Here is a 20,804-nt window from a genome sequence, read left to right as displayed (position 1 = left end):
CAGGCCCAGACACCAGACATAGCTTCTGGCCAGCATCTTCATTTTTGAGACTCCAGGGTGCCCATGATGTAGTTCAACCAGTATGGCTCGACGGCCTTGACTTGGAACTATTACTCAAACTCCCCATAACAGGATCCCATCTTCCACGGTGATCTGCTCTCTTCTGCTCCAGTGAGGGTGGAATTCTGCCATAACCGGTCTTTCCATCTCCCCAGTTAGTACCAAGTGTTTTATTTTTGATAAAACCGGGTCCCTTTGTTTAGTGCAGCCATTGGAAGGGTGTCCAGGAAATGTAACGTCATTACCGTTTCCTCTATTTTGGGTACTAATGGCGGGCGTCCGGTAATAGCAGCCTGCTTAGTGCATCGGCGTTTGCCACCCGGGTTCCTGGCCGATGCTCCAGTTGATACTGGTACGCACCAGTAGTAGGGCCCAGCGTTGGGTCCGGGCCGAAGCTATTGGTTGTACTGCTTTGTCTTCTTTCAACAAACCCAGCAATGGCTTGTGGTCTGTAATTATAGTGAATTTCCGCCGGACAAGTACTGGTGAAATTCCTTCACGGCGAAGATCACAGCCAGTCCTTCCTTTTCGATTTATGCATACTTTCGCTCTGCTGCCAGCATTTTGGAAGCAAACGCTATAGGTCCTTGCTGTCCTTTTGCCCTCTGTGTGCCAAAACTGCACTAACGCCATATGGAGACACGTCGCACTTGAGCACCAACTCTTTCCTGGGGTCGTAGTGTGCCAAGATGTTCTCTGAAGAAAGTGGTTCTTATATCTTCTTGAAAGCCCTGTCTTGGAGGGCAGACCACTCCCAGGCTTGCCCCTTTTTTAGTTATTGGTGTTGGGGGTCCAAGATGGAAGCTCTGTTCTGTATGAACTTCCCAGAATATGTCATCAGTCCTAAAAAAGTCCTTAACTCCTGGATTGTGGTGGGGGCTGGGGCATCTTTGATCGCCCTCACCCGATCCTCCAAAGGGTGTAGCCCTGATTTGTCAACCTTGTACCCCAGATAGCTTACTTGAGGTGCTAGGAAAACACATTTCTCTCTCTTTAGGCGCACGCCTGCTGCTGAAAACCTCCTAAGGACGTCCTCCAGGTTTTGCAGGTGTTTTCCTGCAATGAGGATGTTGTCCAGGTAAATGGCGACTTGTGGTAGCTCTTGCAATATATTCTCCATTGTCCTCTGGAATATTGCACAAGCTGACGAAACCCCGAAGAGTAATGGTTTTTTTACTGAAAAAATCCCTTCAGCTTCAGCTGTAGCTATGCATGGCTCATATCCAGCTTTGAGAATAGGAGTCCTCCAGCCAGCTTTGCATACACATCCTCAATCCGGGGAATTGGGTATTTGTCCAGTTGTGAATAGCGATTAATCGTTTGTTTGAAATCTCCACAAAGGCGAACCGAGCCGTCCGGCTTAAGGATAAGCACCACGGTTGCCGCCCACTCTGCAAACTGGACCAGTTTTATTATTCCCTCATGCTCTAATCGTTTTATTTCCATATCGACTTTCTGCCTTAATGCGAATGGTACTGGTCGGGCCTTGTAGAATTTTGGGACTGCCTCTGGATCTACATGCAATGTCGTCTTTGCTCCCTTTATTGTTCCAAGCCCTTCTCTGGGAAAACCTCTGGGTATTTGCACAGGAATTCACTCAGGTGGCCATTTTCCAGCTGGAAAATGTTTACCCAATCCAGCTGGATCTCTTTTAGCCAGTTTCGTCCCAATAAGGTTGGCCCCACACCTTTCACTACCATTAAAGGCAGACTAATCAGTTGCTCTCCGGAGGCCACAGTTACATGTGTTGTGCCCAACACTCTCAGTGGTTCCCCTGTGTATGTCCTCAGTTTTGCCGAGGTCCTTGTTAGGAATAAGGGTTGAAATCCAGTGCAAATTATATTGAATACTGTTTCCCCTATCACTGATACGGCTACTCCTGTGTCGACTTCCATCAGTGTGGGACGTCCATTCAACCTTATGGATAATTTAATGGGTTTTGATTTCACCATCGTTACACAATTTAGTTGTTCCCCGACGGGGGTAGGTGGGGCTTCTAGCGGATGCATTCTCCAGTACCCCGGCCTACGTGACCTTCTCCCAAGATTTTGGTTTTGGGCTTCTATTTCTCCTACCTGGCTCCGATCTCTGGCAACTACTACAATATTTTGCCGGGCGAAAGGCTGCAGGGGCTGCCGTCTGTTTGGACCTAATTTTGCTTGCTTGGGAGGGCTTCTGCGAGTGGGCCTTAGTATCCGAGTCATTCCCGAGGGTGGCAATGCAGATCCCTATCCCCCAGCGGTAATCCCTTAACTCAGTTTCACTGGTATGGGCATCTGCCTCCATCGGAGTACCCTGTAACTCATGCGCTCCGCTTGCCGCTTTTTCTAAGGACAAAGCCAGCTGCAATGCTTGTTTACAATCCAGCTCGGCCTCTGCTAACAGACGTTTCTGTATTGCTAAATTATTTATTCCACATACCAAACGGTCTCGGAGCATCTAATTTAGCACTAGGCCAAATTTACAAGCCTCTGCTTGTTAAAAAGCCTGTAACTGACTTCCCAGTGTCTCGGAATGTTGAGTAAAACAGGGACCTTTGCAAAATCAGAGGTGGCTTAGGGTTATAGTACTCTTTTACTAAGTCCGCCAATTCCTGGAAAGTTTTTGTGTTCGATGCCTCCGGAAAAGTGAGATTGCGCATAATGGCAAAGGCTGCTGACCCACACGCGGTCAGCAGAATGACACGTTGCTTTTCATCCGGAATTATATTGTTTGCTCTAAAGAAGTCCTTCATCCACTCTACATATTGGGCCCAGTCTTCCACTGCATGGTCAAAAGAGTCCAACTTTCCCAATAAAAGCATTTTTCCTGTCAGTGGCTTACCCTCAATATGTGGCAGCTGCTGACTGCAGGTTTCTTCGGGTCGTTCCGTTTTCCTCGTTGCCACTGTTATAAGTCCACGGAAGCAGAAGTCCCGTCACCAGAATTCCTTTTATTTACAAACCCAACAGCTGAACAACCATGACCATTCAGTCTGCTGTCTTCACCGGGAGTGCAAAGTATCTGACACTCCCTGTTATATACACAGAAAGGGGTTCCCTGATTGGGCCACTAGTTCTATTCTAATTGGCCAATCTCAAAGGCCTGGCCTAAGTCATTACAGTGGCTGTAGTTCAGAAGCAGCAGCTCACTGAAACTGAGCTGAAAAAATAGAAAATAGTAACTCTCAGGCTGACAGTTCCAATTTTAAAAATTATCTTTCAGTTCTGGCTTCTCACTCTGGACACTATCTGGACAGTATTACAACACCGTACCGGGCCTGCCTCAAGCCCTGGTGTCTGGCATCGTCTGCACCCACTTCGTCCGGGCTCTGGAAACTAATGCCCAATTAAGGGTTTCTTCTCATCCCCACTGGTGTTAATATAGCAGCAGGCATATCTGTCACCACACAAAGATAATGATTTGCAAACCCATATAAGTTTTTTGTGGTCTATCAGGATGGTCCCTTGTTCAAAGGCGCTCAGTGCCTAATTAAGGGACCTGGCACTGGGAAGGGAACTGGGAGCCACTGAGAACCACACCCGACCCTTGCTGCCAAGCCAATACACTATCCTCTGCCCCACAAATTCCTCTTCGTGAAACCCCTCCGCCATCACTTATGCCTGGCCTGGTTCGCTCTGCGATACTGGGCCTCGGTGGGTGTGATTCCCATGCATCCATTGCCTTTCCAGTGCTGTTGCTGGGTAAAAGACAAGAACAAAGAACAAAGAAAAGTACAGCACAGGTACAGGCCCTTCAGCCCTCCAAGCCCGTGCCGACCATGCTGCCCGACTAAACTACAATCTTCTACACTTCCTGGGTCCATATCCCTCTATTCCCATCCTATTCATGTATTTGTCAAGATGCCCCTTAAATGTCACTATCGTTCCTGCTTCCACCACCTCCTCCGGTAGCGAGTTCCAGGCACCCACTAACCTTTGTGTAAAAAACTTGCCTCGTACATCTACTCTAAACCTTGCCCCTCGCACCTTAAACCAATGTCCCCTAGTAATTGACCCCTCTACCCTGGGGAAAAGCCTCTGACTATCCACTCTGTCTATGCCCCTCATAATCTTGTAGACCTCTATCAGGTCGCCCCTCAACCTCCGTCGTTCCAGTGAGAACAAACCAAGTTTATTCAACCGCTCCTCATAGCTAATGCCCTCCATACCAGGCACCATCCTGGTAAATCTCTTCTGCACCCTCTCTAAAGCCTCCACATCCTTCCGGAATTGTTGCGACCAGAATTGAACACTATACTCCAAGTGTGGCTAACTAAGGTTCTATACCGCTGCAACATGACTTGCCAATTCTTATACTCAATGCCCCGGCCAATGAAGGAAAGCATGCCGTATGCCTTCTTGAATACTTTTTCCACCTGTGTTGTCCCTTTCAGTGACCTGTGGACCTGTACACCTAGATCTCTCTGACTTTCAATACTCTTGAGGGTTCTACCATTCACTGTATATTCCCTACCTGCATTAGACCTTCCAAAATGCATTACCTCACATTTGTCCGGATTAAACTCCATCTGCCATCTCTCTGCCCAAGTCTCCAAACAATTTAAATCCTGCTGTATCCTCTGACAGTCCTCATCGCTATCCGCAATTCCACCAACCTTTGTGTCGTCTGCAAACTTACTAATCAGACCAGTTACATTTTCCTCCAAATCATTTATATATACTACAAACAGCAAAGGCCCCAGCACTGATCCCTGTGGAACACCACTAATCACAGCCCTCCAATTAGAAAAGCATCCTTCCATTGCTACTCTCTGCCTTCTATGACCTAGCTAGTTCTGTATCCACCTTGCCAGTTCACCCCTGATCCCTTGTGACTTCACCTTTTGTACTAGTCTACCATGAGGGACCTTGGCAAAGGCCTTACTGAAGTCCATATAGACAACATCCACTGCCCTACCTACATCAGTCATCTTTGTGACCTCCTCGAAAAACTCTGTCAAGTTAGTGAGACATGACCTCCCTCTTCACAAAACCATGCTGCCTCTCACTAATACGTCCATTTGCTTCCAAATGGGAGTAGATCTTGTGTCGAAGAATTCTCTCCAGTAATTTCCCTACCACTGACGTAAGGCTCACTGGCCTGTAGTTCCCTGGATTATCCTTGCTACCCTTCTTAAACAGAGGAACAACATTGGCTATTCTTCAGTCCTCCGGGACATCACCTGAAGACAATGAGGATCCAAAGATTTCTGTCAAGGCCTCAGCAATTTCCTCTCGAGCCTCCTTCAGTATTTTGGGGTAGATCCCATCAAGCCCTGGGGACTTATCTACCTTAATATTTTTCAAGACGCCCAACACCTCATCTTTTTGGATCTCAATGTGACCCAGGCTACCTACACACCCTTCTCCAGACTCAACATCTACCAATTCCTTCTCTTTGGTGAATACTGATGAAATGTATTCATTTCGTACCTCGCCCATTTCCTTTGGCTCCACACAATCTGGGCAGCACGGTAGCCTTGTGGATAGCACAATTGCTTCACAGCTCCAGGGTCCCAGGTTCGATTCTGGCTTGGGTCACTGTCTGTGCGGAGTCTGCACATCCTCCCCGTGTGTGCGTGGGTTTCCTCCGGGTGCTCCGGGTTCCTCCCACAGTCCAAAGATGTGCGGGTTAGGTGGATTGGCCATGATAAATTGCCCTTAGTGTCCAAAATTGCCCTTAGTGTTGGGTGGGGTTACTGGGTTATGGGGATAGGGTGGCGGTGTTGACCTTGGGTAGGGTGCTCTTTCCAAGAGCCGGTGCAGACTCGATGGGCTGAATGGCCTCCTTCTGCACTGTAAATTCTATGATAGATTCCCTTGCCAATCCTTCAGTGGGCTAACCCTTTCCCTGGCTACCCGCTTGCTTTTTATGTACGTGTAAAAAGCCTTGGGATTTTCCTCAACCCTATTTGCCAATGACTTTTCGTGACCCCCTTCTAGCCCTCCTGACTCCTTGCTTAAGTTCCTTCCTACTTTCCTTATATTCCACACAGGCTTCGTCTGTTCCCAGCCTTTTAGCCCTGACAAATGCCTCCTTTTTCTTTTTGACGAGGCCTACAATATCTCTCGTTATCCAAGGTTCCGAAATGCAGGCCAGATGGTGGGGGATGAATGTAATGTGACATGAATCCCAGGTCCCGGTTGAGGCCGCACTCATGTGTGCGGAACTTGGCTATAAGTTTCTGCTCGGCGATTCTGCGTTGTCGCACGTCCTGAAGGCCGCCTTGGAGAACGCTTACCCGGAGATTAGAGGCTGAATGCCCTTGACTGCTGAAGTGTTCCCCAACTGGAAGGGAACATTCCTGCCTGGTGATTGTTGTGCGATGTCCGTTCATTCGTTGTCGCAGCGTCTGCATGGTCTCGCCAATGTACCACGCTTCGGGATATCCTTTCCTGCAGCGTATGAGGTAGACAACGTTGGCCGAGTCGCACGAGTATGTACCGCGTACCTGGTGGGTGGTGTTCTCACGTGTAATGGTGGCCTGCAAAATCCTACCAACTGTCCTGACTTGACACAATTCACACCTCTTTAACCTGGGGTTACCCCACCTCTGGATCTGTAAAGATTTAATCACCTGCTAATACTCGTATTCCAAGCATTGTCTGGCATCTTTGAATCTGTCTACATATATGTTTCTGGAACATTCCTCTTCATTCACCTGAGGAAGGAGCAGCGCTCCGAAAGCTAGTGACATCGAAACAAACCTGTTGGACTTTAACCTGGTGTTGTAAGACTTCTTACTGTGCTCACCCCAGTCCAATGCCGGCATCTCCACATCATGGTTACCCGTAATACTTCTTGCATGGCCCCTAATTGGTCGGCAGATCCCAGTGCGTGGTAATTCCCACACATGGGGCTTGATCCTGTAAAAGGCTGATGGAATTTAATTTCCATTAATGAAGTCGAGAATTGAAAACTAGTCTCAGTAATTTGAAGGACAACAGCTATTCATGGTGACCATGAAACCATCATCGATCGTTGTAAGAATCCATCTGTTTCACTAATGTCCTGTTGGGAATGAAATCTGCCATCCTTACCCAGTCTGTCTGTGACTCCAGCAAAGTGGTTGACTCTTGAATGTCCTCTGAAAATGGCCGAGCAACCCAGTTTGGGGGAAACTAGGGATGGGCAACATTGCCTAAAAAAAAGGAGCAACTGAGAAAACCTTGAGGGCAGGACAAGAAGGAGCTTCTGAAGGTGGCTGAGCTTGGCGTGTGGTAGGAGAGCAGCACTCGGGTAGGCCAAGTACTGGACTTACTAGGTTAGGGGCTGAAGCAGCAGTATGAGGGAGGTGCAGGAGCCCAAAGAGAGTAGCCTGAAACCTTGGCTGGGACAGTCTGGAATTCCCCTAGAGTCTGAGCAGCCCATGGTCCAGGTGATATCTTTTGTAGTCTGGATGACAAGGTAATCTGACTCAGGTTATTTGAGGGGAACTGGCAATAAGAATACCACGAGCACACCGGATTTTAACTTTGTTTCATCACTGCACTTCAGATTCAGCCGTAACCCCGAACCGAAGAATAGGACCTGGAGGTAGAAGAGAAAGGTTTGCGATCAAGAACTATCGTTCCTGCTGAACACAAGACATCCCTGTTCTCATAGTTCAATAACCGTGTCTTCAATACGGCTGATTCAAGACCATGAGTTGAGTTCTTGATGATTTTATTTTGTGTCTGGAATGTTGGACCATGGTTGGCCATCTTAAAACGTTCATTTCTTCAAGTTATACTTTTTCAGGAACATCCATAAAGGTTTAATGCCAGTTGAATAAAGGGTCTCGGTGCCAGAATAGTTGTGCATTATGTGTGCTTTAATGCTGCGTTACATAAATATGTGTGAGGATCAGATAGAGATATTTTCAGGTCACTTCCTGGCAGGCACTTCAATGATTTGTGATCACAATTCCACCCTCTTACCTTCTGGTTCAACCTGAGCCCTTTTAATCTCAGTCTACCCCTACTGTCACTCTGGTATCTTAATTGTTTCTCTTGTACATGTATTCTTGCCGGCATCAGTAATGCAAATCTCATTCCAGGCTATCTTCTAAGAACCAGTCCAGCTGGTGTTCTGCCAGTAATGTGTAATAACCTGCATCCGGCAGGGCTGATTGTTTCCTCGTGCTGATTGGGTGTGCAAGCTCCCCCACTAGGGGAGGGATAGATTATCAGTAGCAGTATAAAAGGTCAGCCAATGTGGAACTGATCAGAAAGGATAGAGGATCCGGTGAAGTGTAACCGGGCCTCATGTAGATAATATTGTTGTTAAATAAATGTCTTCACTAAACTCACTGTGGACTCCCCTGCCTTATTAAAGTATAGTACGAAGTCTTACAACACCAGGTTAAAGTCCAACAGGTTTGTTTCGATGTCACTAGCTTTCGGAGCGCTGCTCCTTCCTCAGGTGAATGAAGAGGTATGTTCCAGAAACAAATCTATAGACAAATTCAAAGCTGCCAGACAATGTATATCCACATCATTATTAAAGTATGAGTTGAGTTGACTAAAAAATTGCCTGTCTGTGGCCCAATGACAACTGATGTTTCTTCAAATTTATTTCGAGCGTTTCCTTAACAAGATTATTCTTAACTGTTTGCACTGTGCGCTCTCCTGATCCATTAGGAGCAGGATGATGTGGTGGAACTCTAATGTGCTTTACCCCATTCATTCTCATGAATTATGCAAACTCTTCTGAAGAAAATTGAAGTCCATTGCTGGAAACCATAAACAGCAAACAAACTAAGCAAAATATCTAGAATTCTGCCTGTTGCTGTTCGATTCATTGGAAACCCCTCAATTTTGAACGGCTATCAACCACAATGATATTTTTGCCCTTCAAATTGTACCAAAACTATGTGCAGCCTCTGCCACATTCTAGTTTTCCATTTCCATGGCTGCAAAAGTACAGGTGGCAGTTTCTTTTCTCCAGCTGGACATATGCTACACTGTCTCACTGTTCTTCTATGTCCTTATTTAATCCTGGCCATCTCATTAGACATTTTGTGAAGCTCATCCCTCAGTGTTGCTCATGTAGATCACACAGCAACTGCAATCTGTTCTTTTCAGTGATTACAACTCTGGCTCCTCACATGGCACAAACTTTATCAATTAACAACTAATTTTTACTTATAAATAATTGCCTGATTGCTAAATCCAATATTCGTGTTGGCCACCCATTTGCAACAGTCGTATATCCTTGCCAATACTTAAGGTCCCTTCGATTTGTTCTATCGATGACATCTGCTGTGACTAGTATGGGAAAAGAAAAATACATCTCCCCTGTTGGGCTCTACCTCTGATGGGGACTAAGCTAGACAGGCAATGGCAATACAAATATCTTCTGATTATCTGTACTTAATGTCATACCTACAAGCAGATAAAATCAAAGCCTGTCTCCACATTCAGTCTGCAGTTAAAGTGGATACTGGAGACTTCGGGATTCAAAATAGGGATCAGTGGCTTATGGTCAGTTTTAATTGGAAACGTTTGACCACAGCAGGACATACAAAATCTTACCCCCAAAATCAAGGACAATGCTTCAAATTCTATCTGAGAAAATTTTCACCCACTGGCACTGCGGGTACAAGAGGCAATTGCATTTGGTCTCTCCTCAACATCATACATACATGAGAGATCACAGCAGCTACACTACATGGAAATGTATCAGATGCTAGCTTAATCTTTTTGAACACATTGTAATGTACAAACTGATGCACTATCAATTACGATGAGACGAGAGTAGAGAGTAATCGAGGCTTTATTACACAGAGATGTGTGGCCTCCTACAGCTGCTGCCGAAATGGCTGCAGATCGGAGAGCACACACATTTATACTCCGCCTACTGGGCAGAGGCAGCAGGCAGGGATCTACCCCCGTACCTGTAGTACAGGGGCCTTACCGTAATACCCTTGTATGCAGTGCAGTATATACAACATAATACAACAGTGGTAACTACACATTCACCCCCCTGTTAAAAATGAGTCCAGCGGGGGTGAGGGGAAACTATTTACATACAGGTTGTCATTAAAATTTCAGAGAAGGTTACAAATTTAGACGGTCGGACGTCTTACTCCGTCGTTGAGAGCGCCGCAGTGCTGGTGGTGAGTCAGGAGTCGGCTCGGTCGTCGGTGACTCCGGGAGTGTGTCGCCATTCTCTTCATCCCCGGGTGGGACCAGGGGGAGGGCGGATTGTCCTGGAACGGAGGCTGTGGTGGGGTGCGCTGGGGAAGGGAGGGTGGCGCCGGGGCAGGGTGGGGGGGGGGGGACCCAGCTGATGCTAGGTCTCTGAGGGAGACTGTGTCTTGGCGGCCGTCGGGGTACGCTACGTAGGCGTACTGTGGGTTTGCGTGGAGTAGCTGTACCCTCTCAACCAACGGGGCCACCTTGTGGAGCCACACGTGCTTGCAGAGGAGAATGGGTCCTGGAGCTGCCAGCCACGTTGGGAGCAAAACCCCGGGGGTGGACTTCCTTGGGAAGGCAAAGAGACATTCATGGGGGGTTTTGTTAGTCGCCGTGCACAGGAGCGACCAAATGGAGTGAAGTGCGTTGGGGAGGACCTCCTGCCAGCGGGAGGCCGGGAGATTTCTGGATCGTTGGGCCAGCTGGACAGCCTTCCAGACCGTCCCATTCTCCCGCTCCACCTGCCCGTTTCCCCGGGGGTTGTAGCTGGTCGTCCTGCTCGAGGCAATGCCCCTGTTGAGCAGGTACGGGCGCAGCTCATCGCACATAAATGTGGATCCCTGGTCGCTGTGGACGTAGGCGGGGAAACCGAACAGAGAGAAGATGGTGTTAAGGGCTTTGATGACGGTGGCATGGGATGGCGATGGGGAATCTGGAATATTCGTCGACCACATTGAGAAAATACGTGTTGCGGTCAGTGGAGGGGAGGGGCCCTTTGAAGTCCACGCTGAGGCGTTCAAAGGGGCGGGAGGCCTTCACCAGGCGTGCACGGTCTGGCCGGTAGAAGTGCGGTTTACACTCCGCGCAGACCTGGCAGTCTCTGGTGACAGCCCTGACTTCCTCGATGGAGTAGGGCAGATTGCGGGCCTTAATGAAGTGATAAAGGCGGGTGACCCCTGAGTGACAGAGATCGTCGTGCAGGGTCCGGAGTCGGTCTACTTGTGCGCTGGCACATGTACCTTGGGACAGGGCATCGGGGGGCTCGTTAAGCTTACCGGGGCGATACAAAATCTCGTAATTAAAGGTGGACAGCTTGATCCTCCACCGCAAGATATTATCATTTTTGATCTGTGTGTTGTTAAACATGAAGGCAACCGACCGTCTGTGAAGAGAGTGAATCTCCTGCCGGCCAGGTAATTCCTCCAGTGCCACACAGCTTCAACTCCTTTTCGACGGAGGAGTGCCGAATTTCGGAGGCATGGAGTGTGCGGGAAAAGAATGCTACGGGCCTGCCTGCCTGGTTGAGGGTGGCGGCCAGAGTGACGTCAGATGCATCGCTCTTGACTTGGAAGGAGAGCGTCTCGTCGACTGCGTGCATCGTAACCTTGGCAATGTCGGTCTTGATACGGTTGAAGGCCTGGTGAGCCTCGGCCGGCAGTGGGAAACCGGTGGAGTGGATGAGTGGGCGGCCTTGTCCGCATAGTTAGAGACCCACTGGGCGTCGTACGAAAAGAACCCCAGGCATCGTTTGAGGGCCTTGAGGCAGTGGGGAAGGGCGATATCCATGAGGGGGCGCATGCGATCGGGGTCGGGCCCTAGAACTCCGTTCTGAACCACATAGCCAAGGATGAGGAGTTTGGTGGTGTGGAGAAATTTGAAAAGGTTAGCGTCGTGGTCCTGCTGGTCGTGGCCGCAGATGGTGACGTTGTCCAGGTACGGGAAAGTGGCCCGCAGTCCGTACCGGTCAAACATTCGGTCCATCTCCCGTTGGAAGACCGAGACCCCGTTAGTGACGCCGAAGGGAACCCTAAGGAAATGGTAAAGGCGGCTGTCCGCTTCAAACGCAGTGTACGGGCAGTCCGCCTTGCGAATGGGGAGCTGGTGGTTGGCAGATTTCAGGTCCACTGTCGAGAAGACCCGGTACTATGCAATATGATTGACCATATCAGATATGCGTGGGAGGAGATACGGTTCGAGCTGCGTGTACCGATTGATGGTCTGACTGTAGTCAACGCCCATCCTGTTTTTCTCCCCCATTTTCACCACTACCATTTGGGATCTCCAGGGGCTGGTGCTGGCCTCAATGATACCTTCCCGCAGCAGCCGCTGGACCTCCGACCTGATGAAGGTCCTGTCCTGGGCACTGTACCATCTGCTCCCAGTGGAGACGGGTTTGCAACCCGGGGTGAGGTTTGCAAACAGAGAAGGCGGGTGGACCTTAAGGGTCGTGAGGCCGCATACAGTAAGGGGTGGTAGGGGCCCGCCAAATTTCAGGGTTAGGCTCTGGAGGTTGCACTGGAAGTCCAGGCCGAGTAACAAGGCAGCGCAGAGATTGGGGAGGACGTAGAGCTGGAAGTCGCTGAACTCTAATCCCTGGATGGTGAGGGTGGCGATGCAGTACCTCCGGATCACCATGGAGTGGGATCCGGGGGCCAGGGAGATTCTTTGGTTAATGGGGTGTACCGCGAGGGAGCAGCGCCTTACCGTATTGGGGCAGATGAAGCTCTCAGTGCTCTCAGGAGTCCAGAAGGTAGGATATCTCATGCCCATCGACCTTCACCTTTGTCGATGCGGTCGCGAGGTTGTACGGTCGGGACTGGTCGATCGTGATGTAGGCAAGACGTGGCTGGTCGGCGGCGGTTGCAGGCGATAAGTGGCCCAATGAGGTGCCTGACGGGCAGCGGTCCTGAGGCGGGAAAGATGGCGGTGCCCACGGGCCGCACGTGTCCTGAGGCAGGCAAGATGGCGGCTCCCTCGGGCCGCACGTGTCCTGGGGCAGGCAAGATGACTCCGCCCATTGGTTGTGAGGCAAGCAAGATGGCGGCGCCCATGGGCTGCACGTGTTATGAGGGGAGCAAGATGGCAGCACCCATGGGCTGCACGTGGTCTGAGGCGAGGAAGATGGCGGCGCCCACTCGCCGCACATTGGGGGTGCAGGGACAATAGCGGCGATTGAGCGGGTCGGGCACACTGCAGCAAAATGTTCTTTCTTGCCGCAGGCCTTGCAGAGCGCACTCTGCACCGGGCAGCGTGCCGGGGGTGTTTTGTCTGTCTGCAGAACATGGGTCCCCCGCGGTTGATTGGCTGCCGCGCGGCGCAGGTGTGGGGTTGGCTGGAGGCGGTCGCTAATGGGGTGGCCGCTGGCCGAGTCCACGATGCCCAGGAGGGGTGGGCCGTGCAGTCGGGGGCATATGCCTGTGAGTTGCATGAGGCGACTGGGAGCGAGAGCGCTAGTCTCTTGGTCGCCGCGAGGTCAAGCGTAGCCCCTTCTAAGAGGCGCTGGCGGATGTAGGCCGACCCTATGCCCATAATGAACGCGTCTCTCATTAGCAGGTTAGAATGTTCAGCGGCCGAAACGGCCTGGCAATCACATTCTCTCACCAGGGCGAGCAGGGCACGGCGGAAATCTTCCACAGACTCACCGGGAAGTTGGTGCCGCGTGGACAGGAGGTGCCTGGCGTAGATCTTGTTGGTCTGCTGCGTGCAGTTCTCCTTCAGTAGCGCCATGGCCTCTGCATAGGTAGGCGCGTCCTAGATGAGGGGAAGGACATCGGAGCTCAGCCGCGTGTACAGAATCTGGAGCTTCTGTGCTTCTGGGATTGGGTCTGTTGCTGATCCGATGTATGCTTCAAAGCAAGCTAGCCAATGTGCAAAGTCCTTTTTGGCGTTGTCTGCTTGAGGATGCAGCTGCGGGCGATCCGGCTTGATGCGGAGATCCATCTTTGTAAAATCTCTGTGTAATAAATTGATGCACTATCAATTACGACGAGACGAGAGTAGAGAGTAATCGAGGCTTTATTACACAGAGATGTGTGGCCTCATACAGCTGCTGCCGAAATGGCTGCAGTTCAGAGAGCACACACATTTATACTCCGCCTACTTGGGCGGAGCCAGCAGGCAGGGACCTACCCCGTACCTGTAGTACAGGTGCCTTTCCGTAATACCCTCGTATGCAATGCAGTATATACAATATAATACACCAGTGGTGACTTCCACACAAACATTGTATTCTCTAAAGTTCGTTTTTACTAAAATTAAATGCTTTGTCACACTCCCTTGTATAATTTGGCAGAACGTCCCTCCTCAAGAATTAGGGCTGGATTCTCCGTTTGGGGGACTGTGGGCTGGATTCTCCAATTTTGAGGCTATGTCCGGAGAAAGTGTTTGGTTTTACGACGAAAATATCGGCAAGGCCCCAGCACCGCATGCTCTTTCCGATCTAAACTGCTGGAGAATTGCCGGGTCCGTGGCTGCTCATGCGGATGGCGACGACGTGTAGCGGTCGCGCCTTAAACATGGCCGGCCGTGCGCGGACCTGAACTGCCAGATAGTGCCCCCCTGGACACCACCCCTACCAGACCCCGCAGCCCTCGTTAAGCCCCCCCGGGCCAGCAGCACGGCACCCTCCCCCGACTGTGGCGACGCTGGACAAAGTCCGCAGCTGCCATGCCGGGTTCACGAAAACTGAGAGCATACGAATCCCATGCGGTTGGGAACTTAGCAGCATCGGAGGAGGGCCTTCAGGTAACATCCTAAGGCCGCACCAACGGCGTGCGGTGTGCTCCTCGTTGACGCCATTTTGAAGGGGGCAGAGGATCTGAAAACAGACGCCGCCCCCGATTCGGTCGTAAACAGGGATTCTCTGCACGATTGCCAATTACAATATCGGCGTCAGGCAACGGAGAATCCCGGCCTATATTCTCCCGCCAGAGTAGAATTGGTCCTGGTTTACGCTGGCGCTAGCAGTGGCGCTCTGAAGTGATTCACTCTCCCTTGCCTTGCTTATTTAGACTTCAGTCTGAGACTGCAGGTGTAAGAACAGGTAAGTGAAAAAGCAATGACCTTTCACTGTTTCTGCCTGAACTGCTCTTTAGCTTCCAGGCAGGGCTGACTGATAGGGAGGGTCTCTGATTGGGGGGGGGGGTCTCTGATATGGGAGTCTCTAATATGGGGGGGGGGGTTATCTAATATGGGAGTCTCTGCTAGCAGCAAGAGAGCAGGAGGTGTGTTTAATGGACTGGATCATGTCACTAAGGGCAAGGTTAAAAACAGGTTTGGCTCAACAAGCTCCTTCATTTTCACTGGGTCAACATCCAGGAGTTCCCTTCTTAACAGCACTGTGAATGTACCTACACCACAGGGGTTCAAGAAGGCAGCTCATCACCACCTTCCCAAAGACAATTAGGGATGGGCAATAAAAGCTGGCCTAGCCAGCAATGCTCACATCCCAGAAAAGAATTAAAAAAAGAAAAATATGTATCTAAAAATAAATAAAACCTTCCTGATGGCCTAATGAGTGAATTATAGTAATTATCAGAGGATGACTTGTGTGCTGATCAAGAGGACCTTGATCCATTGAATTAGAAAACTGGAGCTCAGCACACCCATTAGGGGAATGTTACACCAACACTTCAAGAGGTCAAACATTTTTGTTGGAACAGATCTGGACTAATATCTCTCGGAATAAGACCCATACGTAATGAAGAAAAGCCCCAGGCTCGTTATTCAATCTTCAAACCTATTGTATTGAACCCTGCCTGGCTACATGCAGGAATTACAACCCTATGGTCACAGCATGATAGAAGCTATCATGATCTGTGAAGTACTTGATAATTCAGGTGTATTACTAACCAGCACAACCTTTAATTCTATTCATAATCCGATACTCATTAGGTTATTTTCAAATGATTTAACTGAAATAGAAGAAATTGCTGTTATTCAGACTAGTCACATCTGCTATTTCTGCAAAGGCTTCCAAACTTATACCTTCTTGTTTTGAAATGATAATTCAAGTTAAGTAACTTACAAACATTGGCATAAGCCATGACTTTCAATATCTTGAAGAAACGAATCACATCATCTATTAGTTTATTTTCTCTGGTGAATAAAGCTTTAATTCAATGAGCGTCTGCTGACATCTTTGAGCTTTAAATCCCAGAATGATCCCCATCACTCTTCACCAAACCCTCTGTAATGTATGTATCAGTGACATTTGGAAGATAAAGGCATAGAAATTGGATCAAGTGAAAAAATGGTAAGTGAAGGCTCCAATATGCCATGCACACCCTTATTCCATGCCATGTAAACACCAAATGCCATATTGGGTAAATATGCAGAAGTGAGGGTTTACCATCCATTTTAGGCCCTTTTCCCATATTGGATAGTGACGTTCAAACGAAAACTTTCACCAAAATATTAAGCAAGAACAAGGCTGAATGTGAAGTCACCTAACCCCTCTGATCTGCTGCCATGCCCCCCACTACTGTCTCCCACTTCCCGACTCACTGTCAATCTGGGGCTGGCTGATTTTCACCTTCTTGAAACAAATGTCAGAGTGTTTGGAACCACAGTGATAGATTTTAATCCAATCGACTCAAAAGGGAAGGGACAAGTCTTTAAAATGCTCAGGATTTTACACCGCATTCCTGACATGTTCTTGCCCCTGACTGCCTAAACTCACCTTTCATAGGAACAGGAGGGCGACTCATTTTAACCAGAAGGGACCTATGTGACATTCAAAAGTAATGGTTCGATGAGGTTATTGATGTGACAATGCTGCTTAAACGTCCTGCTGGATATCAGACCCCCGTAATGTTATTGGGATCTGATTTTAAATTTCTGCTGTGTGGCTTTCTAATGGGGTCGGGAAGGGAGATAGTGCATGGAGTGATCTGTATTTCTGCTAGTATGTAAAGGGTTAAAAACTGTATCATAGTGCTAGACAACCACTAGATGGCAGCACCAGATCCATGTATATAAACTGTACTCAGCGGATATTCCCGCCTCTTTGTATCAGGAGTGACTAGATAGCAGAGTGTTAGAGAGATATAGCTTAGCTGGCACGTGCAGTAAACATTATTTATACTTCTTATTTACTTAATCATCAGTTATAGTTGTAGAAGAATGAACAAACTCATAGATACTTATATTCGTTATTCATTAAATATTATTTGCTTTATTTGAAGACTGATAGTTTCATTTAACTACAACCATCAGTTCCCCTTATATTGTTTGAATCCCAATTAATATTGGGACAGTTAAAGTCTCCTATTATTATTGCCCTCTTGTTCTTACAGACAGAATTTTGCCTACATATTTGATCTTATCCCTTTCACTATTTAGGAACTATAGTGTACTACCAGTCATGTGACTGCCCCTTTTCTATTTCTAAGTTCAACCCATGAAGCCTCGTTTGTCAACCCGTTTATTGTACCATCCCTTCTCACAACTGGAATTGATACTTTAACCATTTGTGCTATTCCCTCTCTTTTTTTACCTCCCATTCTATCGTGTCTGAACACTCTATAACCAGGGATAGTGAGCTGCCAATCCTGCCGCTCCTTTACCCAGGTTTATGTGATAGCAGCGACATACTGCTGCCATGTGTCTACCTGTGCCCTTAACTCATCTGCCTTGCATTGAAGTATAAACACTTTAACCCCTCCGTTTTCCCTTGCTGGTCACTTTTTAAACTTTGTTTCTCCTGTACTTACTTCCAAGTCGATCGCTACATCTTTCACATCACCAGCTAATGTTCTACCTCCATTTTCCTGATCTGAATTTGACCTTTCTGATCTCACTCCTGGGATCCTATCCCCCTGCCACACTAATTTAAATGCTCCCCAACAGAACTAGCGAAAGGCCACACAAGGACATTGGTCCCAGATCTGCCTGGGTGCAACCCGTCTGGTTTGTACAGGCTTCACCTTCCCCAGAACCGGTCCCAATGCCACAAGAATCTGAATCCCACCCAGCTACACCATCTCTCCAGCCATGCATTGATCCGATTTATCCTCTTATTCCTGCTCTCGCTAGCGCCTGGAACTGGTAGTAATCCTGAGATGATTACATAGAACATAGAACAGTAAAGCACAGAACAGGCCCTTCGGTCCTCGATGTTGTGCCGAGCATTGTCCGAAACCAAGATCAAGCTATCCCACCCCCTGTCAGTCTGGTGTGCTCCGTGTGCCTATCCAATAACTGCTTGAAAGTTGCTAAAGTGTCCGATTCCACTATCACAACAGGCAGTCCATTCCACACCCTAACCACTCTCTGAGTAAAGAACCTACCTCGGACATCTCCTATATTTTCCTCGGATGGTGATGTCTAGCACGAGGGGACATAGCTTTAAATTGAGGGGAGATAGATATAAGACAGACGTCAGAGGTAGGTTCTTTACTCAGAGAGTAGTAAGGGTGTGGAATGCCCTGCCTGCAACAGTAGTGGACTCGCCAACACTAAGGGTCATTGGATAGACATATGGACGATAAGGGAATAGTGTAAAAGGGTTTTAGAGTGGTTTCACAGGTCGGCGCAACATCGAGGGCTGAAGGGCCTGTACTGCGCTGTAATGTTCTATGTTCTATATCTCCCACCCTGAATCGTATAGTTATGCCCCCTTGTAACAGCTACATCCACCCAAGGAAATAGTCTCTGAACGTCCACTCTATCTATCCCCCTCATTATCTTATAAACCTCTATTGAGTCGCCTCTCATCCTCCTCCGCTCCAAAGAGAAAAGTCCTAGCTCCCTCAACCTTTCCTCATAAGACCGATCCTGCAATCCAGGCAGCATCCTGGTAAATCTCCTTTGCACCCTTTCCAATGCTTCCACATCCTTCCTATAATGAGGTGGCCAGAACTGCACACAATACTCCAAATGTGGTCTCACCAGGGCCATGTATAGTTGCAGCATAACTCCACGGCTCTTAAACTCAAGTCCCCTGTTAATAAACGCCTTCTACACGGCTCTATCCATTTGAGTGGCAACCTTCAGAGATCTGTGGACATGAACCCCAAGATCTCTCTGTTCCTCCACATTCCTCAGAGCCCTGCCATTGATCTTGTAATCCGCATTCAAATTTGTTCTACCAAAATGAATCACCTCGCACTTATCAGGATTAAATTCCATCTGCCATTTGTCGGCCCAGCTCTGCATCCTATCAATGTCTCTTTGCAGCCTACAACAGTCCTCCACCTCATCCACTACTCCACCAATCTTGGTGTCATCAGCAAATTTACTGACCCACCCTTCAGCCCCCTCCTCCAAGTCATTGATAAAAATCACAAATAGCAGAGGACCCAGCACTGATCACTGTGGTACACCGCTGGTAACTGGTCTCCAGTCTGAAAATTTTCCATCCACCACCACCCTCTGTCTTCTATGTGATAGCCAGTTACTTATCCAATTGGCCAAATTTCCCTCTATCCCACACCTCCTTACTTTCCGCATGAGCCGACCATGGGGAACCTTATCAAACGCCTTACTAAAATCCATGTATACGACATCAACTGCTCTACCTTCATCGACACACTTAGTTACCTCCTCAAAGAACTTAATCAAATTTGTGAGGCAAGACCTACATTCACGAATCCGTGTTGACTATCCCCGATCAAGCTGCATCTTTCCAAATGGTCATAAATCCTATCCTTCAGGACCGTTTCCATTATCTTCCCGGCCACCGAAGTAAGACTAACTGGCCTATAATTACCAGGGTCATTCCTATTCCCTTTCTTGAACAGAAGAACAACATTCGCCACTCTCCAGTCCAAATGATTACATTTGATGTCCTGCATTTTGGTTTATCGCCGAACTTTCTCGGCTTGCATGACCTCGTCCCTTAGTTTACCTATGTTTCTGGTACTAATATGTGCACAACCACTGGCTCCTCACCTTCCCTCCCCAGAATGTCCTGCATCCGCTCTGTGACATCTCCGACCCTGGTACCAGGGAGGCCTACATGTCTTCCTTGATTCACGTTAGTGCCACAGAAGTATCTGTCTAATTATTGAATCTTCTATCACTATAGCCCTGCCACTTGTTTTTTCTCACCTGCCTGAGCAGCAGTGCCACTCACGGTGCCATGAACATGGCTGCTGAGGCTTTCCCCTGAGAGGCTATTCCCCCAACAATATCCAAAGCAGTATATCTTTGAGAGGGGGATGACTACAGGGGACTCCTGAATTACCTTCCCACGTCTTTTACTGTTCCTGTTGGTCATCCATTCTCATTCTGCCTGTGTAATGCTCACCTGCTGTGTGACCACCTCATTAAATGTGCTATCCACAACTTCCTCAGCATTGCGGATGCTCCACAGCGAGTCCACCTGCAGCTCCAGCTCCAGAATCTGGTTAGCTAGTGATGCACGATCAATTAAACTCAAAGACGAGGTTGTAACATAATTGAAGGCTTTAATAGACTAGATCTGTTCCCCAGCAGCTTCGGTACAGAATGAGGGCTGCTGGGATGCACCGGTTCTTATACGCCGCCTGTCAGGGTGGAGCTACATACCAAACAGCCAATGTTAAACTCCTAGGTTTACCCAATGGTCTACAGCCTCTCGGGTACTGTAATACCTGATAATACCACATTCACCCCCTGTTAAAAACCCCCAGTGGTTACAATTGCATTTAACATGGTATGATCAGATATGGAGGTACCGTGATACCTCCTTACAGGGTTGTCGAGAATATTTACAAGTGTGGAAGATATATACAGTCAGTGTTCATTTACAGTTACAGTTACAGTGAAGAAATCAGTCGGTCGGGTGGCTTGGTCGTCCTCCTGGATCGTCTGAGCCTCGGTGGTGATTCTGGTGGGGGTCAGGGCGTCTGCGACTCCGGGAGCGTGGCCTCGGCCTCCATG

Source organism: Scyliorhinus torazame, chromosome 8 (genome assembly GCF_047496885.1).
Source record: "Scyliorhinus torazame isolate Kashiwa2021f chromosome 8, sScyTor2.1, whole genome shotgun sequence".
Classification (NCBI taxonomy): domain Eukaryota; kingdom Metazoa; phylum Chordata; class Chondrichthyes; order Carcharhiniformes; family Scyliorhinidae; genus Scyliorhinus; species Scyliorhinus torazame.
The sequence above is the reverse complement of the archived record's forward strand: the minus strand, read 5'-3'. Positions refer to the sequence as shown.